Genomic DNA, 27,962 nt, shown 5'->3' on the forward strand with positions numbered 1-27,962 from the left:
GTTGACTCTGGCGGCTTGTTCTGTTATTGTGGTGGTTTCATCTTCGCTTGAGTCTTCCATTGATTCTTCCTCGCTTGCTGGCTCGGGTTGTATGTCTGAGGTAGTCTGTTCTTGTGTTGATGGTTCGTGAGTTGTTGGTATTTGGATTTCGGTGCTCTCTTGATTTGTAAATGAAGTTGAAGATTTCAGAGGAAGGCACATCATTTGGGAATTCCATGTCTGGCAGGTTGTTGGCGGCGAACATGTCTCTTGCTGCCTTGGCGAAAGTTCCAGGTCTGGCTATATTCATGATGTGGGCGTGGATTATGGATGTCATTATTTTTACAGAGAGATTATTTCCAAGCTGAAGCACAATAGGTTGGTTTGCGGGGGGTGGTGTGGCGACTTTTTCGAGGATCTTTGTCGTTTCTCTGGTTAGTTTGGTTACAGCTGAGTATGTCTTGTTTTGCTGTTCCTGTGTCTTCTCCCTCTCCTTCTCCTTCTTTTGATTGACTATCGCTTTTCGTATGGGGCAGCGAGTAGCCAGTGTTCTGTGATCCCCTTCGCAGTTTAGGCATTTGGGGTTGTCTTTGTGTTTGCACTCTCTGAAGGTGTGCCCCTTATTCCCGCATTCTGAGCAGTGCTTGGTGTCCTTGTTAGGGCAGTCTGTTGCCATGTGTGAATATTGGTAGCAATTCCAGCATGGAGTTATGGGGAAGAATTCCTCCTGCTCCACCTGGCTGCTGCTGACGTGGTAGTAGGAGAGACACAGTCCCTCCTGGATTGCTTTTTGGGCCATGGCTATTTCAGTGAACCGTATTTTCAGCATGGATGGCAGTTTGGGCAGCTTGATAACTTCCTCCACCTTGGCCCATTCATTTTTGTCTTCTATATCAGATGCCAATTCCTGTTCGCTAGATTCTTCAGTGATTGCTTTATCTAATTTTTTGATCACGATTGACTTCCTCGCTCGGAGTTGAGGAGGGATTGCAACTTCGAATTTCGCGGATTTCAGTTTCCTTGTGCTGTCGTTCGATAGGAGTTGGTCAACATCATTCTCAGTCAGGCACAGGGCGATGAAGGAGTCCTTGGTCGTGATAAGGTTTGAAATTTTGATCAGTAGTGTTGAAGTAAGGAGTCTTGCTAATTCATTTTTTCTTCCGTCAGTCACGCCCCCTTCATGGGAGCGTATCCGTATCCGGTGTGCCGTCATTCTAGAGGGTGTGTGGTGGACATGCCACCCTTGCGTGATTTCAGACTTGAGACCTACCTATTCCAGGACAGAGTTTGTTACGAGAATTACAGCACTCCCCACCGCCACTTGTTGGTTGAGTGGTCGTAGAGTGGTTCCCGCAACACTGTCCCGAAAGCCCCGTCAGGGGATCCTACTTCCCTAGTGTTACTGAATGCTCACTTATAGGCGTGAGCTAGTGTACCTAATTGGGGGGGAGGGGTAAGGATTCAGGATTGCGACCCCCTTCCCAGGTGGAACACGCACGATCACGGTTTCCCAGGAAGGCTCGGCGGAGGGGGGGGGGGAGTTCTGCTCCTACCCCCTTTCGTGTTCACAATCTCCTACAGTGGAGGTGAACAGTTACAGGGGGGACCCAAGGACGAATACACCTCTAGGGTTCAGGTCCCCAGGCCAGAGCGAAAAAGAAGGAAGATCAAGGAGAAATAGCCAATGGTGCAAGTGCACCAGTGGGATCGCGGCCCAAGTCCGCTGCAGAAAAACCGTTACAGATCTCCCAGTCTGGGCTGCCTCTGATCAGGAGTCACCCCTGATCAGTAGGGAGGTACAGAAAGGGCGTTGTCTGAAACGAGCGTCCCTGTTGTATGAAGTAATGGCAATGAGGTTGATGATTGAGTGCAGTTTGTCAGTGGTAAGAGATAGGCTGGCTGGCTTTGCAGTGAGGGGTCTAGAGAGACGTCCGTTCACAACGAAGGCTGGCTGGCGAGTCGTTGTTCAAGAGGGTGGTCACCACGCGGTCAGGTATTATATAGCGGAGGTAGGCGTGGCTTAATAGTTGACTTCCGTCGTGAAAGGCGTCGCTGGTTGACCACACTACAAAGTATAATGTAAAAAGTATGTAACAGTTAGACATGTCAAACTACAAATAACTGTATAGTATATAAAATTATGATATTTTTTTCTTGACTGTAGATCAAAGTTTTGCCGCCCTCTACTATATTTACTAACTTATTCGCAAATGCGCGAGCACAGGAGTGTGAGGCAATGTGTCTGGCCACACACTTTGTTATTCACAATTGCGAGAGAGGTATACAGTCACATTGTATGCTTGGTTCTAAACATGGGTAATGTTATAGCCACAAAAAGTGGATACATTCTTAGTACAATAGCTATCTTGCCATTCGAGATAAAGTGTTGTGCCATTTCACAAACATTGTGCTTGGACCTGTCCTTAAAAGGTTCCATCTTCACACAGTCGAGGACGTAGTGTTCGAGTGCGTGGTCATGTGTTTGACCATATACTCTGCATTTAGTTTTGTTCTCATCTGTTTGAGGGATATACTGTACTGACCTCACTAGAGGAAAGGTCACGGCAGGCTTAGCTCCCGGGGATTAATTGTCAATTATGGCTAGTGCTACTTGTGAACAGGGCTGTGCCCTTCAGAGGGCTGAGTTGGAGAGGGCCAAGGAAGAAATCTTGAAATTAAAGTAAGTGATAGCGAGGATGAAGGAAGAAACGAGACAAGGAAAGCCCGTCTCTGACGAAAACTCAGGAAAGGGACAACCAAACTGGTGGTGAAAAAACACACCAAGGATACGACAACAACAGCTAAGTGTATCAACTCTTTCAGTCCTTTGTTAGACGAATTGGACGTTAGCATAGTCAGGGACAAGGCTCACAAGGTCAGATATCGGCGAGCTAACTGATAACGACGGAGAAATGAGCATTAATCTGAATAAATATTTTTCAACAGTTTTCACCACCGAAAATTTAAACATGATACCCGAGGCACCGACTCTATACAGAGATAGTGAAGAAATAAATTAAGCGATATAGTAGTGACTAGTAACGATGTTAGTAAGCAAATAGACAAACTAAAGCCTAATATGTCACCAGGTCCCGATTAAATATTTGCCAGAGTATTAAAGGAATGTAAGGAGGAGCTTAGTGTGCCCTTAGCAAAGTTGTTTAACATGTCCTTAAAAACGGGTGTAGTACCAGAATCCTGGAGGATAGCGAATGTAATACCGATTTTCAAGAAGGGAGATAGATCACTATCCTCTAACTACCGTCCAATCAGTCTAACGTCAATTGTAGGAAATTACTGGAAGTAATCATTTCAAACTCTATTCGAAATCACCTGGAGAAGCACAAGTTGATCAAAGATTCCCAACATGGCTTCACAAGCGGACGTTCATGTCTAACTAATCTATTAACATTCTTTTCATCAGTTTTCGAATCGGTGGACGAGGGGCACAATTATGGTGTGGTATATCTCGACTTTAGCAAAGCCTTCGATAGAGTCCCCCACGAAAGACTAATAAGAAAAGTGGAGTCTCATGGCATTAAAGGAGATATTCTAAAATGGATTATGGCGTGGTTACAGGACAGGAAACAGCGAGTGAGCAATAACGGCACTAAATCCGATTGGAGCAACGTCACTAGTGGAGTTCCCCAAGGCTCAGTACTTGGACCATTATTATTTATTATATACATAAACGACATTGATATCTGCGTAGACAGCAACATAAGTAAATTTGCTGATGACACTAAAATAGGGCGTGTAATTAAATCTGACGGGGACTCTGCAAAACTACAGGAAGATCTAAACAAATTTTTCGAATGGTCTGAAAAATGGCAGATGAAATTCAATGTGGACAAATGTAAAGTACTCAGTATAAGCGACGTAAATTGGGAAACAGATACCAGATGAACAACGATGTTATTGAGAAATCCGCCTGCGAGAAAGATTTAGGAGTAATGATAACTAGGATTCTTAAGCCAAGTAAGCAATGTGTATTTGCTCGAAACAAGCCAAATAAAGTACTTGGGTTCATACAAAGGAGTGTTAGTTACAAGACTAGCGAGGTCATCCTAAAACTATATCCTGCGCTTGTGAGACCTCACTTGGATTACGCAGTTCAATTCTGGTCACCGTATTATAGAATGGATATACTGTAGAATCCTTGGAAAGAATTCAGAGGAGAATGACAAGACTGTTCAGATATCTTGACGGTCCGTCCCTCGTAACGATCTTCAGGACTGAAGTGCTTCCCCAGCTGTAGTACTGTCACCCCATCTGGTCCCCGAGATATGCTAGGGACTGTCAGTTGGTTGAAAATGTTCAAAGGAGGGCCACCAGACTGGTGCCTGCACTTCGGCACCTCAGCTACCCTGAGAGATTGGAGCGCCTGAACTTGCCTAGCTTATACTACAGATGGGTAAGGGGGGACCCAGTTGAGGTATATAAGCATCTCAGGGGGCACTACTCAGTTGATTGTCCTTACTTGGAGCTGGCGGACGCTCGCCCCACAAGGGGTCACAGCTCAAGATTAAAGAAGCCGCAAGTCCAGAAAACCGTGAGGGCAAGCTTTTTCGGAGTGAGGGTTGTAAACTCTTGAAACAATCTACCAGAGAGTGTTGTGACGGCACCGAGTGTGAGCTCTTTGAAGACAAGAGTTGACCAACATTGGAGCTGGTTCAGGTACATTCAGGAGCCGGTGCATGCCCAGTATTTGCCAACAGTGCGTGACAGAGACGTGACCGATCGCCCGAGCGGCTAGCGAGCCGATCTTTTGTTGAAGAAGATAAATGAAAAGGAAAAGTAATTAGAGATGTGACTGATCGCCCAAGCGGCTAACAGGCCGATCAGTGGCGGGAGGATAAAAGTAAAAAAGTAAAAGTAAATCCCGGGCATTAGGAACCTTGAGTACAGACAGGTTAAAGCATATTAATTTGCTATCCCTCGAGAGACGTAGAGTGAGGAGCGATATGATAGAGGTGTATAAATGGAAGTCAGGGCTGAACAAAAGGGACATTACAAAGATACTCAAACTATCCAACCAGGAGAGAACTCGCAACCATGGTTTTAAATTAGACCAATTTAGATTTAGGCGCGAAATAGGTAAACATTGGTTTGGAAATAGAGTAGTGGACGAGTGGAACAAGTTACCAAATATCATCATTAACTCGAATACGCTGGATTGCTTCTAACATAGGTTGGATGGATATATGAGCAATAGGGGTTGGGAGTAAATGGGACTGCCCAGTTTGGGCCAATAGGCCCGCTGCAGTTTCCTCCACTGTTATGTTCTTATGTTCTTATACTGCCAGAGGTATTTATATCCTAACCTTAGTCTAGGGGGTACAACATTTTGTCATCTAGTGATCTTGTTACTTGGTCCATATTCATGTTTCACTTAATACATCTCATCAAGGTAAACAATGGATTGATTAGTGCGTTTGCACTTGCCTGCAGGGGTCAAATTCATTAATTAGTTCTTTCCTAATTAGAGTTTTAAAGGTAATTTTTGACAGACCCATATTGTATTCAAAAGTGTGTTTGTTAGACACTAGTTTGGCGAGGCCTCTGTGAGAGGGGATCCACATCAATTTGATCTTAACAACCCGGTCAACAAGGTACGTATAGTTGTGTCTGGTGTTACGAACCACGCCACCAATTGTCATGATCTACCTACCCAGCACTACGAACCACGCCATCTATTGTCCTGATCTACCTACCCAGCACCACGAGCAACGCCATCTAGGGACGAAACCCGAGTATGACTACTCTTAGTTCCCACTCCCCGGTTTCCCTTCTCCATATCCTGGTTGTTGCGTCACCTCCTACAAGTCTTCTTCATCAGCTCCAGTTCGATGAGAGTTCAGTTCACTCTGGGAAGTGACCACAGGATCACCTATCCTGGAAACCTACGGCACAGTGACTTCCTACCGTCTTCTACAATACTAAGCCTTACTCGTCAGCCATCTCAGCTCCTCACTTAAGTATTTGTAATCTTATATTGCCTCCCCTCGTCCACTAGCTTCAAAATTGTTGTATAAATATGTATGTACTGTTAATGTTTAGGTTAAGTATGGTTAAGGGTAAATTATAGAAAGCTGAATATTTTGTTAAGGAATTTATGGTACTTTATTATACACAACAAAAACTCGCATCCTTTGTCTACCCTTTTATAGTCCGATTGTCTTTGTTTTTTTGTTGTTGTTGCCTGTTGGGATCTGGGTAGACTTTTAACTATATTCTAAATCCCCAACTCGTAACAAATGGCGACCGTGACAGGACCCGACCTTAAGTGCCATATTTCTCCCCCCGTTGTTACTCCTTGTTAATTATTCCTCCCAGTCACTTCTGTTCACAATTGCTTTACGGTGGTTTAAAGTTTCCTTCATATGTGTGTGCATATATTGGTATTACCGTACAGTAAGAGTGACAGACGTAGGATATTAGGTTCCAAGTGTCATAAGGCTTACCTGTTATTACACGTGGCAGTCGTGTAGTAAGTCTTATCGAGTGTAGGGAAGAATCCGGATCTGTTTAATGCCGTACCCTCACTCCAGAGTAGGCTGTTCCATAGTCACTAGTTTAGGGTGAAGTGATATCTTGGGACGCCCCTCTCTACCAGGACCCCATAATTATAAAGCCTCAATTATTGTTCTTCTCATTATCTCATTCGGGATCAATAATCAAGTATCTAAGGGTTGTTAATCCTGATCTTAATATTAATGCCGTAATACACCCTTCCTGTTTACTCAGGGTTGTTAATCCTGATCTAAATATTAATGCCGTAATACACCCTTCCTGTTTACTCAGGGTTGTTAATCCGGATCCTTATATAAATGCCGTAATACGCCCTTCCTGTTTCAAGTATCTAAGGGTTGTTAATCCGGATCTTTATATTAATGCCGTAATACGCCCTTCCTGTTTACTCAAGGGTTGTTAATCCGGATCTTTATATTAATGCCGTAATACGCCCTTCCTGTTTCAAGTATCTCAGGGTTGTTAATCCGTATCTTTATATTAATGCCGTAATACGCCCTTCCTCTTTAAAGTCTCTTATCCTTATCTAAGGATCTTATCAGAAGAACAATATTCATAAGTGTAATTTCCCTAGGTATAACTTGGGTAGTTTCCGGGACTTTCTGGTTATCCACAGCCGTGATATTTTCTAGGGTAATCCACTTATCTTATCTTTTTGACCATTAATTAATTTATCAAGGTTTTCTTAATGGCCCCCTCAGGATTTGTTAAACTTGGTAGTCCTGGAGGAGTGGAAGAGCAAGATACCATTTCACATCTTGAAGCATGTGGAGGAGCGTGGAGAGGTTAATTTAGGACGTGCGGCTGAGCTGGCTGATGCGTACGCCTTGCTGGTGGAGTCACTGTGCCGTAGGGAACGTGGTACTTTCCGACATGTTAGGTCCTCCTCTGATGATAACCTTGGCGGTGTGAGTGGTAGGTCGAAAGGTCCCACACCTACCCCCCCCCCCTGATGCAACCAAGTTTTATTGTTCTTGCTGTAAAAACCCAGGCCATACGATCCAGTCTTGTAAACACCCAAAGTTTCGAACTGCTAAAAGTAGTTCCCTGGATCCCAAATCCAAACCAATAGCAACCACCAATGTGGAAAGGCCCCATCAGGATCTCTTCTCTTCATTCACCTATGAGGGAAAAATTTCAATCATAGAGGGGTCTCGTTTTTTCCCTATTCGTATACTACGTGATACGGGCGCAGCATAATCTATCCTCCTGTTTAACGTCATTCCTGATATATCTACCGCATTTACTAATGAGTGTTTTAATTTCAGATCTCTCATCCCATTCTTCCTATCCCTTAGCTAAAGTGCACCTCCAATGTCCGTTGATTACTGGGGAAGTGCAAGTAGCCATTAGGAAAGATCCAATGCCTGTGAGCGGCATTCATTTATTATTGGGTAATGACTTGGTAGGAGATCTAGTGGTTCCCAACATGAAGACAGTCGATTCTCCCTTACCTGTCAACTCCACCACTGACCTTGAAGAAACTATTCCTCACCTTTTCCCATCTTGTGCTGTCACCCGGTCACAGAGTGTGCGAAATGGGCCCTTTTCATCTAAAACCACCTCCAATATCTTTCTACCCACAGAAGATCTGTACAATAAGACCATTAGTATGGATGAGCTCACTAAAGCCCAACAATCTGGTCCATCTTTGTTCAAACAGGTGATGAAAGACCTCAGTGTGGACCATTGTACATCTTCGGCTTACCACCCACAACCCCAAGGTTGCTTGGAACGGTTCCATCAAAACTTTCAAATCAATGCGAATAAACTATCTCCTCTCAACTATATAGTCCATACTCCTGATCGCAGAAAAGATTCACAACTTGTTCACATTAATCTCATGAAACTTTACCATTCCAGGCAGTCAGAGGAAGACATCCCAGAGGCTATAAACTTACCTGTATTGCATACGGTTTTGTCAGGGCCGGAGCCGGAGACAGATGACATGGACCTATTGGAGAATTTAGACTTCCCTCTACCTAAAGAAAACCCTGCTAACAGTCACATACTCAACAACTTGGATGAGTATTTTTCTGTTCTGAATCCATCTCGAGCAAAACATCTCACTAAGTTATTATCAACACTTCCTAAAGTCACGTCAGACCTCCCAGGGTTTTGCAATATACTTAAACATATTAAGCTAATCTCAGATGATGTACAACCCATTAGGCAATCAGCATATCGACTAAATCCACAAAAAGGAGAGATTATGAAAAAGGAGGTAGATTTTTTGTTAAAACATTACTTAGCTGAGCCTAGTACCTCCCCCTGGGCTTCACCTTGCCTTCTCATTCCAAAACCCGATAGCACTTTTCGTTTCTGTACCGATTATCGTAAAGTGAACCAGGTCACTGTCTCAGACTCCTACCCTTTACCTTTGATTGAAGATATAATAGACAGCATAGGCTGTGCAAAAATTAAATCTATCGTGGACATGCTGAAAGGATATTATCAAGTGGGACTCACGGATAGGGCAAAAATAATCTCCGCATTTATAACTCCATTTGGTCTTTTTCAATATTTGGTTATGGCGTTTGGCTTTTCTAATGCTCCGGCCACATTCCAAAGGGCAATCAATCACCTAATTCAGGACCTAGGTGGGACGTTCGCCTACCTGGATGACCTGGTGGTGGTGTCGGACGGCTGGGACGAACATCTGGTGCGTTTGGAGATACTGTTCGCACGACTGCAAGAGACTGGATTCACCATAAACGTGGCTAAATCTGCTTTTGGCCGGGCCTCAGTGACTTACCTGGGACATATCGTTGGGCATGGTATGGTGAGACCCAAGGACGCAAACGTTAAAGCCATCTTGTCCTTCCCCACTCCAAGGACGAGGAAGGAACTCGTGCGTTTCCTGGGGATGTGCGGCTACTACCGTCGGTTCTGCAGTAACTTCTCCAGGTTGGCCGGACCCTTCACAGACCTTACCAGTTCTGCGGTCCCTTACATCTGGAACCAGAGGTGCGACCAGTCTTTCCACCGCCTCAAAGCCTTCCTTGCCTCCAATTCTGTAGTCCACCCCCCTGACTACACCTTGCCCTTCCATCTGCAAATCGACGCTAGCCGTGTCGGAGTGGGGGCTGTGCTCCTACAACCCGACCCAACCACTGATGTCCTTCACCCTGTGGCATACTACTCCGCCAAGTTGAAAAAACATCAGACCAACTACTCGACCATAGAGAAGGAGGCCCTGGCTCTGGTGTTGGCAATAAAGAAGTTTGAATGTTACCTCCAGTCTTGCCCACAAACAACCCTAGTCTTCACCGACCATAACCCACTCACGTTCATCCAAACCAACAAGACCTCCAACCAGCGAATCCTCCGCTGGGCTCTCCTCACCCAACCCTATAATCTACAAGTCCGGCACATAAAGGGGGTGGACAACCTGATTGCAGACACTTCACACATCGCTCCTGAACTAAGAAGACCTCTCAACAAAACCTCCTGCAGGACCCGAAACTGTGAAGACCGCCCTCTCTCTTGTGCCATTGTTTGGCCATCTTCCCGGACCGGACCATCCACGACTGACATCGTCAACAACAACTCACGAGCGTTTTCGGTTTATGGAGCATTAGCTTGCCCTCCCCACTGGTGGTGTGAGTGACCCACACTCCAGCTGGAGAGCAGTTATAGCGCGATATTCCCGACGTGGTTTGAGCTCTTTTCCTTCTACTGCTATTTTTCCTTTTTTCGCTCTGGCCTAGGGACCTGCACCCTCAAAAAGTGTATTCGTCCTGCGGTCCCCCCTGTAACTGTTCACCTCCCTCCCAGGAGATTGTGAACACGAAAGGGGGTTGGAGCAAAACCCATCCCAGCCGAGTCTTTCCAGGAAAACCGTGATCGTGCGGTTCCACCTGGAAAGAGGGTAGCAATCCTTATCCTTCCCCAAATAGGCACACTTAGCTCACGTCTATAAGTGAGCAGTCACATACACTAGGAAGTAGGCTTCCCCAACGGGGCTCCGGGAGAGAAGCTCAGGAACCACTCTACGACCACCAGCCAGTGGGGAGTGCTGAAATTCCTCTGCTACTTACTCAACCGGAATAGGTAGGATTAAAAAAAAAAAACGGTTATGGAGCGCATACGCCCTCCTAACCGCGACCCCCTCCTGAACCGCCAACCTGACGACCCGAACCACGACAGGCTCCGCACAGAGAAAGCGGACCAGTTACGCGCCTTCAATGAAGCCCTGAAAAGCAGGAACACTGCCACCACCTCCAACAACTCCACCACCACTGCTACCGCCACTGAGGACGACAACTGGACGAAGGTAGAAAATAAAAAACGCCGACGTGCTTCTTCGGGAAACGAATGCCGTCAAGCAGCCCAAAAGGCACCCATCACCACCACCAGCTCACCTCCAACGACACTGCCAAAATTCCGGATCACGAAAACGGACACAAAAACGACATATGCCGCCATCACAGAGATAGAAAAGCAAAATCCACTGGCCAAGTTCTCAGTGCGGCCCAACCTAAAGGGGGAGATGATTATTCACCCCAAAGACAAGGACTCCGCCACCACCCTCGACACTTACCTGCAAAACACCACCACCGTTGCATCAACCAAGCTAGACCCCGCCCAGAAACTGATGAAGTCGGTAGTCCTCCGGTACCCAAAGGAACTACCCCTCGAACCCCTGGAGAACCACCCGAAGATCTTAAAAGCCGAGAGATGCTCTCCCCTGTCCGACAAGACGGCCACCACAAAACAAGTGCTCATAACGCACTACGGTTCACCCCCCAGCACCATAGACCTCAAAACCTGGGGGATCTACGAAGTGAGGCCCTTCGTCCCAGAGCCCCTGCCGTGCTTCAGATGCCAGAAATACGGGCACCATCAGACAAGGTGCACGTACAAGGAAATCTGCCCAGTATGCGCACAGAAGCACGGCACACACTCCTGCCTCACCAAGCTGAAAAATGGAGAAAAAATTGCCCCCAAGTGTGCCAACTGCGGGGGCAAACACCACGCCTGGAACCCTGGATGCTCCGAGAGGACAAGGAGGGTCCAAGCAAACCGGCCAGCTGCAAGACCGGCCCCCACCGCCTGCACACCAGCCCCACCAAGTACCTTCGTGTGGGGAACCCAAAGGCCAAGACAACAAAGCCAACCTCCTCCTGCCGGTCAACACCCAAAGTGCAGCCCAGTTTCCTGGCCTCACTACGGCCACACCTCAGCCACCCAAGCAGCAGACAACGACAACCACGAAAAAGACAAAAGAAGCACACACCAAAGCACCAGAAGGAATGATAAACGTACCAGACCTAGCCAAGGCACTGACAACCTTCGCGGAGGGCCTAGCCGGACTACTGGGCCACAAGATCCAACCCACACAGCTCCAAATACTCATGGGGAGCGTCCTCGGGCAAGTCGCCAAAGCTCCAGCCACCTCAGTGGAGGAAGCCACGCCGGTCCTCACACGAGTGACAGCCGAGGTACACTCTACACCGAAGAAGGCCACCAGAGAACCCAAGATACCGACAGCTCCCAGAAAGAAATTGGTCGTTTCAACTCCCCTGAACCGAACCACGGCCCAGAAGGCAAAAACCACAGAACACGAAGATATGAGCCTGATCCAGTTGGAATCGAACTTGGACATCTCCATCGAGGACCACCAGAAGTCCCCGATGAAACAGTGGTGGAAAACATCAGCACCCTGAACATCCTAACATGGAATGCTCAGGGCATCAAAAATAAGAAACACCTACAAGAAGCAGCAGCCAAGGACAAGCTTGACATCATACTGCTACAAGAAACACTTCTACAAGAACACCACTGTTTCAAATTCAGTGGTTACAAGACATATAGGAGGCATTTCACGCAGGCGTCAACAAGAGGATGTATGATCCTGGTCAAGTCAAGCATACCGAGGTGGGGAAAACATCGAGACACAGGCCGTCAAAGTAACCCTCCAAGAACGGGAATTAACTGTTCACAACATCTACAAGAACCCAAGGGGCTCACTGGAGGTGACTCAATTATTTGCTTCGGCCGCTGACCACGCCACACTCATAGGAGGGGATTTCAACGCACATCATCCCTTCCTAAGCTCGGTAAGCCCCACAAATGAAGACGGCCTACACCTATACACCACCTTTCAAGATACACCCGAGATCTGCCTCCTGAACACCGGAGAGCCCACCCACACTAGGGGAGGAAGGCTAGATCTAACCTTCGTCTCCAGTGCACTACAGCCTTCGGCCTCCTGGCAGCTACACCCCACGCTGACCAGCGACCACTTCGCCACCCTAACAACGCTGAAGGTGAACAAACTCCCCACTCCACCCCCCCCGAGATGGAGATACAATACCCAAAAGGCAGACTGGGGACTCTTTAAGAAACACCTGGCTAAGTGGCGCGAAAAATCACAGCCGGCCGGCGCAGCACCCGTGGACGAGACAACCCTCCACCAACAATTGGTCGAGGCGTTTCACCAAGCGGCAGAAGAGGCTATCCCAAAAACAAAACCCACATCAAGACAGTACAATGATTACTGGTACTACTGTCCCAGGGTGAAAGAACTCAACCACAGAGTGAACATGGCCCGAAGAAACTACAGGAGACATCCCACGGAAACAAACAGACATCTCCTGCAAGTCATAGTTAAGGATACCAGGGAAGAGAAGGAAGAAATAAAAAACGTAAGCTGGCTCAAGTGGTGCTCCGAACTGAACGAGCACACCTCCCTTGGCAAGATGTGGGCCCAGATCCGAAGGGCATCTGGGAAGGCAACACCACCACCACCAACCCATCCCAACCCAGAAGAGGAAGCCGAGAGACTTGCAAAACTGTTCTCTGACCGAGCAGCAACGAAAAACCTCCCGAGACAGGCGGAGGAGACACAACGGCGTCTGCGACAGGTCAGACTGCAGATGATCGAAGAGGCCTGCAACAGTGAAGATGACACCGACAGACCTTTCAACCAGCAAGAACTCCAGAAGTCGCTAAAACGAAGCAAGGACACAGCACCAGGGGCCGACAGGATAACCTACTCCATGCTTTCCCATGCCGGTACAGCCGGACACGAGGCTCTGCTACAAGCCATCAATGCTTCGTGGACAGCACAAAGACTCCCACCGGAATGGAAGAAGGCAGATATACAGCCCATTCCGAAGCCCAGAGAACCAGACAAACCGAGGCCCATCTCCCTTCTCAGCTGCATAGCGAAGACGGGAGAAAGAATGGCTCTCAACCGACTCAAGTGGAAAGTAGGCAGCCCACACCCTCACAGCTTTGCTTACACCGAGAACACCGGCACGGGCAACAACATCGCCGGGATACTCAGCACAGTGGACTACAAACCAGCTCTGGTGGTCTTCCTCGACCTGGGGAAGGCCTTCGAACTAGCAAATCCACTGGCCATTACAACGACGCTCGCTGGAAAAGGCGTCAAAGGAAGGTTGCTGGGGTGGATCCAGAACTACCTCACACAGAGAGAAGCACGAGTACGCTTTCAGGGAGCAACCTCAAGCTACAGGGTCCATGAAAACGGAACCCCACAAGGAGGCATCCTCAGTCCAATGCTGTTCAATGTCCTGATGGAAAATCTAGTCAAACTTCCTTTCAGACAAACAGCCAAGCTCCTATGCTATGCAGACGACTTACAGCTTATAGTAAGAGGATCAAACAGACTAGCCAACACGCAACACGCACTCCAACTTATAGAAGAGGAGTGCAACAGACTTGGACTCAAGATAAATCCAGCCAAGTCGAAAGCGATGGCCATCTGCACAGACACACCAGACAAGATGCTCTCCATACAAAACACGCCGGTAGTCTGGACCAACACCCACCAGTGTCTTGGAATCTGGTTTGACCAGAAACTCACCTTCAAGCCGCAACTCGAGTATCTCAGGCACAGGACGAAGAGCAGACACAATATAATGAGGTCGCTCACCAGCACAACCGCAGGAGCAAACCTTCATGTGCTCAAAGCCTACTACACGGCCGCCATCAGATCGCTGGTAGATTACAGTGCTCCAGCACTCATTGGACTGAGAGAAGACCAAATAGCCAAGCTAGAAGTAATCCAAAATAATGCTCTCAGGACCATGCTCGGAGCACCCATGTGGACCAGAATTTGCAATTTGCAAATGGAAACCGAACTACCACCCCTGGCAGTACGAGTCAAGCAGGTGACAGCCGGTCTCCTCGCCAAAATCTGTAGATCAGATAAGCCCACAGTTGCCAAAATTCGAATCAGTGCCTCCCTCCACCTCGACCACAGAGTGCGAGGGGCCACCTGGTCGCACGAGGCAAGCGAGGTCATCCGACACCTGCAAGCAGAAACACTCGTCAAGAACAACCAAGACACACGAGACAATGGTTACGTTGTTCCTCCACCATGGAGCCCTCCACCAGCCATATTCAAAATTACCGACCTAGGCGATAGTAAAGCCAACCTCCAGAAGGAGGACCTCAAAAAAATAACTCTCGAAGTCATAGCCACCGAGACACCGGCTGATGCAGCATCATACTTCACAGACGGCTCGGTGGACCCAAAACATCATAGATCCGGAGCGGCCTTCTACACCCAAGGTCAGACCCTCCGATGGAGACTTTCCAATGACTGCTCCACCCTACAAACAGAGCTGGTAGCAATCTCAAAGGTCCTACAACACGCTGCAACACAACACAACAAGTCCATCTAATTCACACGGACTCGAAATCGGCCATGCAGGCGCTGCAACACAGTCAACCAAGAGACAACGTCCACATCATTACCTCGATCCTCGCACAGCTACAGGAATTCCAAAGCCAAAACCGCCCAGTCGTCTTACACTGGATTCCCAGTCACGTAGGGATCGGAGGAAACGACGTGGCAGACGAAGCAGCCAAGGCAGCTAGTAGCGTACACATCCAAGTTCCAGCAAGCGTTCAACAGATCAAGAATCACCTCAGAAAGACTAGCAAGCTCCACATCAAAAAGAGCTTCCTTCACGCATTCAACGCTGGTTCCCAATCAGCCAAATGGTACCTGGCGGCCACAAAAGGGGAACCACCTTTCGCTGACAAGAAAACTCCAAGACAAACCCAAGTCAGCCTTCATCGATTACGACTAGGGTACAAGTGCTCCTGGCAGATGATCGGAAATGACGTCATGGAATGCACCTACTGTCAGGAGCCAGCAGCCAACCCACTTGAACACTATCTCCTCGACTGCGAGGACACACAAAGCCTCCGAAACAGAACTCAAATCTCCCAAGGAACACACACAACACCAGCGGCCACTCTAACCCGAAAGGCCCAAACAGACCACATTCACCACCTACTCCGGGTCATCACACGATACCCACCACCCAGATAGCTTAGAAAGTATCCTCTCCCAGCAAGTGCAGACCCCAGTTCGGGGGGCATGCCACTCCGAAACTGACCACGTCCAAGAGTGGGGGTTGGTGGTAAGCGTCCACTGATCGGGGTCCGCTCACACTTGCAACCTGCAGTATCCTTCCAATCTGCAGGTGAGACCACCTCCAATCCCAATCCGGTCTGGCTGCTCCTGGAGCTCCAGCCGGAACCACCAAACGGGCCGCCTATAGGCAAAGGCCCGTGTCGGACTACGGTCCGACAATCTCAACAACAACAACAACAACAACAACAACTGATTGCGAACTCCTTATCCCGAGCTCCAGTGGAAATGCAGCAGCTACTCTCCAGACGCACCAGGTGATCACCTCCTTCGCGCCCGCGCTATGGAGGTCTTTGGAGGGGGGCGTGTGTTACGAACCACGCCACCAATTGTCATGATCTACCTACCCAGCACTAAGAACCACGCCATCTATTGTCCTAATCTACCTACCCAGCACCACGAGCAACGCCATCTAGGGACGAAACCCGAGTATGACTACTCTTAGTTACCACTCCGGGCTTTCCCTTCTCCATATCCTGGTTGTTGCGTCACCTCCTACAAGTCTTCTTCATCAGCTCCAGTTCGATGAGAGTTCAGTTCACTCTGGGAAGTGACCACAGGATCACCTATCCTGGAAACCTACGGCACAGTGACTACCTACTGTCTTCTACAATACTCAGCCTTACTCGTCAGCCATCTCAGCTCCTCACTTAAGTATTTGTAATCTTATATTGCCTCCCCGCGTCCACTAGCTTCAAAATTGTTGTATAAATATGTATATACTGTTAATGTTTAGGTTAAGTATGGTTAAGGGTAAATTATAGAAAGCTGAATATTTTGTTAAGGAATTTATGGTACTTTATTATACACAACAAAAATTCGCATCCTTTGTCTACCCTTTTATAGTCCGATTGTCTTTGTTTTTTGTTTTTTTTGTTGCCTGTTGGGATCTGGGTAGACTTTTAACTATATTCTAAATCCCCAACTCATAACACTGGCTTCAGAGACAAGAGCGTGATAGGTTAAGTTCAGGGTGTCAAGGGCAAGTAGCGAGGATAGAGAATCCGTGATGATGAGTATCAGTGACAGTGGTTTCAATTAATTTAATGGCTGAGTCTGGGAACTAATTCAGTTTGTAGAGTGGATGCCCAGTTGTTAATTTTAACTCTTTTGTAAATTGTATTACCATTAGGTTGAGTTACAACGATGACACTCCCACTCAGTGTAGATGGTCTGTGTGATGTTATCATCAGTACGTAGGCAGTTTGTTGGAGAAAAATACTATGAATAAGTAATCTTTTAGGCGGATATGTCGGTATTGTGATATCGAAGGAAATTGTCCGCCAGGGTGGTAGGAAGTGCTGTTGTGTCTCAACTTTGTACAGATGGTCTAATCCAAACATCTTCAAATGTGTGGCTGTAGTTTGGATCCCTTTAGATTCAACAGTCCCATGGTTCATACATTCTAGCAATTTTAAGGAACATTATCAGGATCACCAAGCAAAAGCCTCAGGGCTATCCTGAGGTTGACTTCGATTATTCTATCTTTGACACTGAGTATACCTAGTTTTTTCCTCATATTAAGTACTTTATTGATCATGGGACAGCCTAGGATAATTCTGAGGGCTTTATTTTGCATTTTTTCGAGCTTGTCAATGCCTTTCCCGTCAAGAAGGACCATAATGTGGACTGTACCCTGCTGCAGTTATGGGAGGTTTCAGTTTGTCAGTACATTGGCGGGTTAGCTGTTATATGGCAGGTATGGTACAAACAATATTTAAAAAAAGAGACAGTCATTAGTGTTGCTGCCTATCTTGAACTTGGCGGGGCCACGTTTGCATACCAGTTTGTTTGTTGAACACCTTAGTTTTCTCAGTATGTGTGTGTTTGTGTCATAATAATAATTAACAGTTTATTGGAGGAGCATAGCAGCCAGAAGGTTGAAAATATACAGTTACATATTTGGGGAATGGGTCACTTGATTGACAAATAATATACAAGTAAGATAAGTGTTACAAATATGATATATAATAATTACTAGGTGGGGAAAAGGTTATACTACAGGACATTTCAACATAGTGACAGTGCAAAAAGCAGACATGCCACAACCACGGCAATCAGAATATATAGCGTACGCAGATGATGTCACACAGATAGTCAGGTACCCAGGAAAATCCAAACAAATGATGGCCATCAAAACAAGCAGAGAAATAGAGATAATAAATAACTATGAACGAAAATGGAAGATAAAAACCAATATCCAAAACCTCAAAATAATTCACATCGCAAACACAAGTCCCTATCCCATTATTGCTGTAAAGGCCTGGGACTTAGGGAAAGAAATCCCTTACCAGGCCAATCAGGATCTTAATAAAGGAAAGTCAAGGACCATAGCTTTCTGAGGAATAACAAACAACCGTTTGAGATTGGCATGTCTTTACTATAAAAAGTATAAATCACAAAACTCTGACACCACTCAACAAACCTCAAATAATTACGGGAGTCAAACAAATAAGGCAGTCAACAGTTAATGGAGTTAAACAATTAAAGGAAGCAAACAATTAAAGGAATCAAACAAATAATGGGAGTCAGCAATTAATGGATTCAAACAATTAAATGGAGTCAACAATTGATAGAATCGAACAATAAAGGGGAGTCAGCAATTAATGGAATCAAACAATTATAGAATCAAACCATGAACAAATATTTCCTACGGCAGTGGCCCTGGGGGAAGGTTCTGGAACACGGTGATGCACACTCAGGGTAGGGAAGCGTCCATTCAACTCCACACTCGAGCGACGTCTTGAAAAGGCAGGAGAACACCCGGGCACAGACGGAATGTGATGAACTGACGGTCGTGGTATGAGGTAGTGGTAGATGACCAGAGAGTTGGCAGTTGATAGGTGAAGGTCTGGGAACACAGCCCACGAGTCCAGGACCTATGATGAGATCACAGCCAGAATTTGACGGTATGGCGGCTGGGTTGAATCTGCCTGTGACGCAGATAGTCGCTGCCGTTCTCACCTCTGTCCAACCACCCCAAGTGTTGTCTGCACCAGCAAACGGGCGAGTTAGCAGCGGTAACCAACCTGAGGATCGTTTCCCTCCCTTACAATTGTCAATAACCAACAAATACCATATGCTGCCAACGGAAAAATATTAGGACTCAAGATAACCAGAAACGGAATAATCCCCCATATCAATGAAAGAATAGCAATAGCAAAATCACAACTTACAAAGCTCAGAAGATTCCGCCAATTAAACACCAACACACAACTGCACCTATACAAAGCACAGATCAGACCACACTTAGAATACCCTCTGATACCTCTGAACACAATCACAAGAACAAACAAGTTTAAATTTCAAACAGTGCAAAATATAGCCCTCAGAAGAGCGGCAAAACATAGACCATCATACACACAAACAGTACAAGACATACACACAGAACACAGCATAGACCCACTCAACACCAGAATACACACCCAAGCAAATGCAATACGTGAAAAAATCCATCAAGAATAGGATCCCATACTAAACCAACTAAATGAGGAAAACAACAACACATCGCACAGATGGTGGCCTAGAAGCAGAAAAACTGATAACGAAGAACCAGAGCCTCCATATACACACTAAAAAAATAACCAAAAGATGGGAATAACTCTCCAGTCACACAAGGACCTGGAGGGAGCCCACAAACAAAGACCTCAAAAGATCACAAACACCCACAATAAAAACTAGAAACGAAAAAGATGGGGATCATCCCTCCAGTGCCACAAGGACCTGGAGGGACCCCCCCAACATAATATGCCCCAAAAAACATCAAATAGAACAACTTAGCTTAGCTTGGCTGAGACCGGCCTTCCCTTGCCGCAAGAGTCCTCTAATGCAACACTGTTGAAAGAAGACAAAACCTCGTCTCTGCAAGGTGGATAGCCCACCTGCTGTCAACCTCCTCCTATATTTCCCACTTCTGAACTTTACCTTGTACTGTACCCTTCTTGCACCCTCAGAGCTAATGCTCTCTTCTCTCCGAATGACCAACCAACCAGCTAGAATGCCGACTGCTGGACCCGGAGCTGTGAAGACTTGCCTTTTTTCTGCTGCGTGGTTGAGAAGTCTGTAACTTCGTTGTGATTGGACACTCAATCCTAGTGATTGACCTTACCCATCATAGCGACTGTGCAATTACCATCTCAGATTGTACGAGAAACAATCAACCCTCTGGAAATCATATACTTGGGCTCCCCAAAATTTTGACTACTCCCCGTGCGTCTACGTCCTGGATTGGCCAATCAGTGTGCCCCAGGTGGCGTGATACATGCACGTTTACTGCGGTGCTCTGATTGGCTGACCAAACGTGGCGTGATAGGGAGACTGTCCCTACTCTCTAAGTCCACTTTTTTCCTTCTTTCATCCCCTTCATGCACTCCGTTCCTTGAACTGGAGGCGGAGGCGGAACTTAGCAATACGGTCGATCCGGCAAGGGAACCTGTGATAGTGCAGGGCACCCCTTGTCCGGGGGTCACCGGTAGGTGGCAACATATATAGACTTAACTTATAGTCACAGGTAACCTGGGCGCAGAACCCTACGAGCCCAACGCCTGTCCAAGAGGGGGGGTGGCGGGGTTACTGCTCCCAGACAGGCGCCCTGTGTTATAGGCAGGATTGTGATGTCATCAGGGAAGAGGACCACAAGCATTAGTGTAAACGCCTTGGTTAAGGACTTTCAGGTGACGGGCAAGTCGAAGGGAATAATTGAAACCCGCCTTTTGACGCATTCAATATTTATTGATGTGGTCAAAACCTGCAGAGAACAAGGCGTTCATTAGTATTACATGGTGATCTATCTGGTACATAATTAGTTAGTCTCACACAGTTTATCTTAATTATAATTGATTATTGAGCATACTGACATGATACAAAGTTCATAACTCTATTAATCTTAGTTACATTTCATTCCACGTTGTCTTATTGCGCCAGATAAGGCAGGAATGAGTAAGCATAATTAGTCCACAGTATTTCAGTACTGAGGGGTATGTCATCACTTTTGCTGTACTTACAAGTGCGAGTTAGTGCGAACCAGTATGGTGTTCCAAGGGAAAATAGTACTGTGTAAATTGTTCCAGCACAAAACTCGGCCAGGAATGGGAGTCGGTGTTCACCATTGCTAGCAGAGGGCTGGTCTTCAAAGCATCACTCGAGAGGGCGATCTGCATCATAGAGGCGCAGGCGGCCACGCCACCCTCTAAAGTTTAGAGGGTATACAGAAAGCCCACACAGGTGGACAGTTTCATTCACCTTTTATCGAATCACCTGGAGTCTACCAAAATGTCAGTTTTTTCTGCTATGTTCTTAAGATGTCTGCGTATTTGTGACTCTGAACTTATTGACGATGAATTGAAACACATTCGTTCCATTGCACAGAAACTCGGGTACCCTTCTGTGTTTGTTGATCGTTGTTTTAAAAGGGCTAAAAAATCCTTTCATTCCTTTCAAACCAGGCAAATTCCTACACTTAAGAATATTTTGACTCCGTCCTATCGTAATGAATTTGTCCAGTTAGTTCGGTTCCTCAAGCTTCTAAATATTAATGTTGTTTTCAAGTATGACTCAACCATTACCAATATGTTAATAAGAAATAGCCCAAGTTTGAATGTAAATGGAAGTGTTTATTGTATTCCATGTAGCAAATGTAATTGTAATTATGTAGGAGAGACAGGAAAAACACTGCAGCTCAGAATCAAACAACATAAGTATAATATCAGAACAGCATCTGAAAGCAGTGCCTTGTTCGTTCATGTTATGAATAATAATCATCCCATTGCTTGGGAAAAAAGCTTAGAAGTATTTAAATCATCTTGTGTCACAGAAAGACTTCTGGTTGAAGCTAGTTTGATTAAGGAATTAAAATCAATAAACCTTAGTGATGGTCAGTTCAAAACTGATAATATGTTACATAAATTTATTTGTCAGTGGCCCAAGGTTAAAAATGCTTTGAAAACCTTTGATCTAGATGTATGATAGTTATTTAGTGGGTCCCTTATTTTTGACCTGACCTGACTAGTCACGTCACCCCCCTTCTCTTAAGCTCCTCTACGTGTGTGTTGGTGTGGGGATTAGTGGATGACATCATTATGACCTGACCTCATGTTTTTAAGGTCACCCTGTATATTTAAGCCTCTCTCTGTCCATGTAATCCAGTTGCCTCTGAAGATGTCTTGAATAAAGACGAAAGCTAAGGTCTCCGTTGTTTCCCTTTTCCCGTGTGATTTTATCATATATATATATATATATATATATATATATATATATATATATATATATATATATATATATATCTTGATAAAATCACTATACCTTAGTCTTTATTCAAGACATCTTCAGAATCTGAAGATGTCTTGAATAAAGACGAAAGCTAAGGTGCTCCGTTGTTCCCATTTTCCCGTGTGATTTTATCAAGATTTATCTTATCCACGTTTTCATTGTGGATTTACATGATATATATATATATATATATATATATATATATATATATATATATATATATATATATATATATAGATGAGTTTCATGTGGGTGATGTCACTGTTCACTGCCGTGCAGGACAGAGGTTCGTACACAAAGAAATACTTCATATTCATCGACAGTATATATAGGTCAGATTCATGTGGGTAATGTCACTGTTCACTGCCATTATTGAACATCTATAACGCATGCTTAATAACTGGTTACTTTCCAGACAGACTAAAATATGCTAAAATGATATTTATTCTCAAGGAGGGTAAGAACAATAAGGAAATATTAAACTACAGATCAATATCTTTCTTAGAAATTACCTGGAACTACTGGATTTTTTTTAATTCAAGACATATAACCTTTGTAACACAATAGGGGAAAACAAACAATAGACATCATGGACTTATGCCCAATAGAAATAACCTAACTGCAATAGCTACAATAACGGAAATAATGTCAATAGAAAAAGGCAAGGGGAACCAGATCAATGTAATTTAAGGGACGTTTCTAAGGCTTTTTATAAGGTTTGGCATTTGGGCTTAAAATAAAAAATATTAAAATTGGGACAACGAACATTTGCTAGATGATCGGAGAGCACAAATTCAAATTGGAAACTTTATGGGAACTATGTTTAATCTCGAGAGTGGAGTACCTCAAGGAGAATGCCTTTCTCCAACACTATATACAATTCATACCTCAGACTAACCTCAACCAACCCCCTTTAGCGAATATGTAATGTTTGCTGATGATATTACTCAAAAAGTATCATACCCAGGAAAATCAACCCACTTTATGGCACGCTACACGGCAACAGCGATAAAAAACATAAATGACTTTGAGAAAAAATGGAAAATCAGGGCAAATAAAAACAAATTCAAGATAATACCAATAGTCGACCGTGAACTATACCCATACGACACTGAAGGCAGAATGCTTGGATTAAAACTAACGAAAAGAGGATATACAACATATAAAAAAAGATAATGAACGACAGGCAAGAATAACATTATAAAAAATAAAACGTTTTACGAACCTTAGCATAAATAACAAAAGAAATATTTATATAGCCCTTGTCAAATCAATTATGGACTACCCACCCAACCCATTGAACCCCCTTAGTAAAACGAGCATTAAAAGGTTACAAACAGTGTAAAATATAGCCCTCAGATTTATATATAACATAAAATATACAGACCACATCAATAATGAACAGCTACACAAGAGATCAAACCTCCTAGCAACCAATGTAGAAATACACAACAAAGCCGCAAATATTTGGAACAAAGTGACTGAACTCAACCTAGAAACTTACCAAAACTGGATAAATAATATAGATAACGAAGAATTCCAAGAACACAGTTGGTTTAAATCAGCCAAAAAGAAAGTAATTGAACCATCTCCTGCCCCAATATACAAATAAAACATTAATAGAGAGAATAAAAGATGAGAGTGACCTACCAGCTCCACTAAGAACCTGGCAGGCCTCTCCATACAGTGTACTTCTAGACTAACACAACTAACATATTGCTAACACCTTATAAAAAAAATGTGACTATCCTCCCAGCCACACAAGGACCTGTAGCAAAATTAAATAAATAAATAAAATAAAAAATTTAAAGTATAATAAGCAGCACTATATAGATAAACCATTACTAATACAAAGGTCTGACGACCCAAGGGAGCGAAACAAAGATAAAACACCAATAGGAAAGATGAAGCGTCTGGTTGAGCCCAGATTCTTTCTACTCCTACTGTATTTCAGTTTCACCACTTTTCTTTAATCCTTAATAATCTTCTTTTGCCTCATAACTCATGACTCCAAAGCCAAAAGAAGGTCATTCTACTCAACGCTCTCAAACAGACAAGACCTCCTCTCAACAAGCTCCTCACCACACAGGTGGTGAGGAGGCATTCCAGTGGGCTCCAAAGAATTAAGGAATTCTGCATGGTATTGGACTGCTTGGTCCTGGTCGATTACTGTATCAACAGATTTGAATGAGGTCTCACTGCCTGGAAGCTGTCTGAGTAGAGTCATGTTGATTTCAGCCACTGTTTCATTCTTTGGTGCCAGAATTGCACGTTCACGCAGCCACTTGTGATCCTTGTAGTGGTGGATAATGTTTGGGTAGACCATGTTAGTGATCTCAGTTGAGGACTTTACAACATTTCCACATCCTTTTCAACCTCTGTGTGGTTTAACGAGTCGGATCGGGTTGGGTGTGTCGGGTTGTTTTTCTTTTTTTTTTGAGATCCCCACATGACACTTGCTATCCATGCCAAGTTTGGTCCGGGCGGCTCATTCGCTAGGCCACGGTAGGACGCCACCCTCTGGGAGGCTCCACATTGTCTCACTGTTCAGTCCCCAAAACTTCTTCTTCCATCACTAGTTCATTAACGGTGTATGTAAGTTCCACTACAACGGTACAGCAAAGTATATTTTTTTAGCATTAAACTGTTATTATTTTATTGTCTAATCATCAGATATGGCTAGTGCTACTGGTGAATGGGGTTACGCCCTTCTGTGGGCAGAGTTACTGAAATCCAAGGAAAAAGCCCTGAAATTAGAGTTAGAAAACTTGAAATTAAAGGAAGAGATAGCAACGCTGATGTTAGAAACGGGACAAAGAAAGCCGGTGAATGAAGATAACTCTGGGGATTGAAAGATTGTGAGGAGAGGGACGACTAAACTGGTGGTGAAGAAAAACACCAAGGATACGACAACAACGACAACAACAGCTAAGTGTACCAACTCGTTCAGTCCCTTGATAGACGAATTGGACGTTAGTACAGTCAGGGACAGGGCTGACAAGGGAGGTATAAAAACTTTAATTGTTGGTGTCTCACAGGTAAGGTACCTGGACAGAGCCTTTTGTGGTAAAAATAAAAATAGGATGAGGGTGTGTTTGCCAGGGGCTGGGGTGGGGGATATAGTTGACAGGATGGACAATATCTTGTCTGGTAATGGGAACAAACCCATTATCTGCCTCAGTGCAGGAGGCAATGATATTGGCCGGTGTAGGAGTGAAGAGCTTCTTGATAAGTTCAAGACAGCTATAGATCGTATTAGGACTAAGGGAGGGATCCCTATCATATGTGGTGTCCTGCCTAGAAGGAGAGTTAGCAATGAATGGTTGTCAAAGGCAGTTGGTGTCAACGGCCGTCTTGACGGATATTGCAAGTCAATATCAGTCCCATTCATTGACAACTGGGACAACTTCTACGGCAGAAGGGACCATTATGCTAGGGATGGGGTGCACCTGTCTCGGGAGGGGGTGGCAACCCTGGCTGGGTCTCTAGAGGGGGCAGTGCAAAAGATATTGAAGTCTTTAAACTGCTAGGGGAGCATAGGAGCACGGGGATGGAGGAGACTGCAGTGGTAGCGGGTAAACCAAGTGAAAGATTACAGGGAAATAGTGTTAGGAACGATGACAAAACTAAATTAGACAGGGAATTTAAACCTAAACGCGGTAAAGGGAGGAGTCAGAACACGACTAACTTAAATGTCTACTACGCGAACATGAGAAACAAAATGGATGATATTAGGGCCTTGGTATGTACCGAAAAAATCGATATAATAGCATTCACTGAAACATGGATCAACCTAGACTCACGTGAGTTACCTGTCGAATACCAAATTGCGGATTACAAATTGTTCCATACTGATAGGCCATCCAGGAAAGGAGGCGGAGTCGCCATCTATGTCAGGGATAATCTGAAGTGCGAAGTAAATAAGGAAATAAAAACTGAGTGGAATACAGAAACAATTTGGATAGAATTAATCGACGGTAGGGAAACATTAATCATAGGAGTAATATATAAACCTCCCAATCTTGATAGAGTTAATGAGCGACTTATCTGGGACGAAATGCGCAGGGCTTCCATACACAACAAAGTCTGTATAGTAGGCGATTTTAACCTTGGCCAAATAGATTGGACTGACCTTACGGGTAACTCAGTATCAGAGGAATTCCTCGAAACGATCCAGGATTGTTTCCTAAGTCAACATATAACCGAACCCACCAGGGGTAATACTATACTCGATTTAGTTCTGTCGAACAGAGAAAACCTCATTAGCAATGTCGAGGTAGGGAACGAACTTGCAAACAGCGATCACAAAGAAATTAGATTCCAGTTAGATTTTCAGGTCAGACGTAAAGGGAATTCCATTAAAGTCCCAGATTTCAGAAGGGCAAACTTTGATAGTTTAAAGAGGCAGCTGAGAGAGGGGGTGTCTCTCTTGGATGTGAACCAAGATGACACGGACCTGATAACGAGATCTGAGATTGCCGAGTTCCACGACAATTTAAATAACGAGTTACTTAATGCACAAAGGCAGAACATACCATACAAAAAACTCAGATCAGACAACAATGACCCTAAATGGATAAATGATTATTTAAAGAACATTATTGGCCAAAGGAAGGCTATAGGTAGAAGGATAAATCGTGGCGAATTTTACCTCCGGGAGTATTATAAGTGTTACGAACCCCTCCACCAATTGTCATGATCTACCTACCCAGCACTACGAACCACGCCATCTATTGTCCTGATCTACCTACCCAGCACCACGAGCACCGCCATCTAGGGACGAGACACGAGTATGACTCGTCTTTGTTACCACTCCGGGGTTTCCCTTCTCCATATCCTGGTTGTTGCGTCACTTCCTCCAAGTCTTCTTCGTCAGCTCGAGTTCGAGGAGAGTTCAGTACACTCTGGGAAGTGACCACAGGATCACCTATCCTGGAAACCTACGGCACAGTGACTACCTACCGTCTTCTACAATACTCAGCCATCTCAGCTCCGCACTTAAGTATTTGTAATCTTATATTGCCTCCCCCACGTCCACTTGCTTCAAATTATTGTATGTTGTATAAATATGTATATACTGTTAATGTTTAGGTTAAGTATGGTTAAGGGTAAATTATATTAAGCTGAATATTTTGGTTAAGGAATTTATGGTACTTTATTATACACAACAAAAACTCGCATCCTTTGTCTACCCTTTTATAGTCCGATTGTCTTTGTTTTTTTTGTTTTTTTGTTGCCTGTTGGGATCTGGGTAGACTTTTAACTATATTCTAAATCCCCGGTAGGGTTAGGACCGAGATAAGAAAAGCCAAGAGGAACTATGAACTGAAGGTGGCAGGGGAGGCGAAAACAAACCCCAAAGGATTCTACCAAATGTATCAAACTAAAACACGAGATAAGATTGGACCAATACGTTCAGATACCGGCGAGCTAACTGATAACGACGGAGAAATGAGCAATAATCTAAATAAATATTTTTCAACAGTTTTCACCACCGAAAATATAAACATGATACCCGAGGCACCGACTCTATTCAGAGATAGTGAAGAAAACAAATTTACGCGAGATAGTAGTGACTAGTAACGATGTTCATAAGCAAATAGACAAACTGAAGCCTAATAAGTCACCTGGTCCCGATGAGATATTTGCCAGAGAATTAAAGGAATGTGAGGATGAGCTTAGTATGCCCTTAGCAAAGTTGTTTAACATGTCATTGAAAACGGGTGTAGTACCAGAATCCTGGAGGATAGCGAATGTAATACCGATT

This window comes from Homarus americanus, unplaced genomic scaffold (genome assembly GCF_018991925.1).
Source record: "Homarus americanus isolate GMGI-L3 unplaced genomic scaffold, GMGI_Hamer_2.0 scaffold4060, whole genome shotgun sequence".
Classification (NCBI taxonomy): Eukaryota; Metazoa; Arthropoda; class Malacostraca; order Decapoda; family Nephropidae; genus Homarus; species Homarus americanus.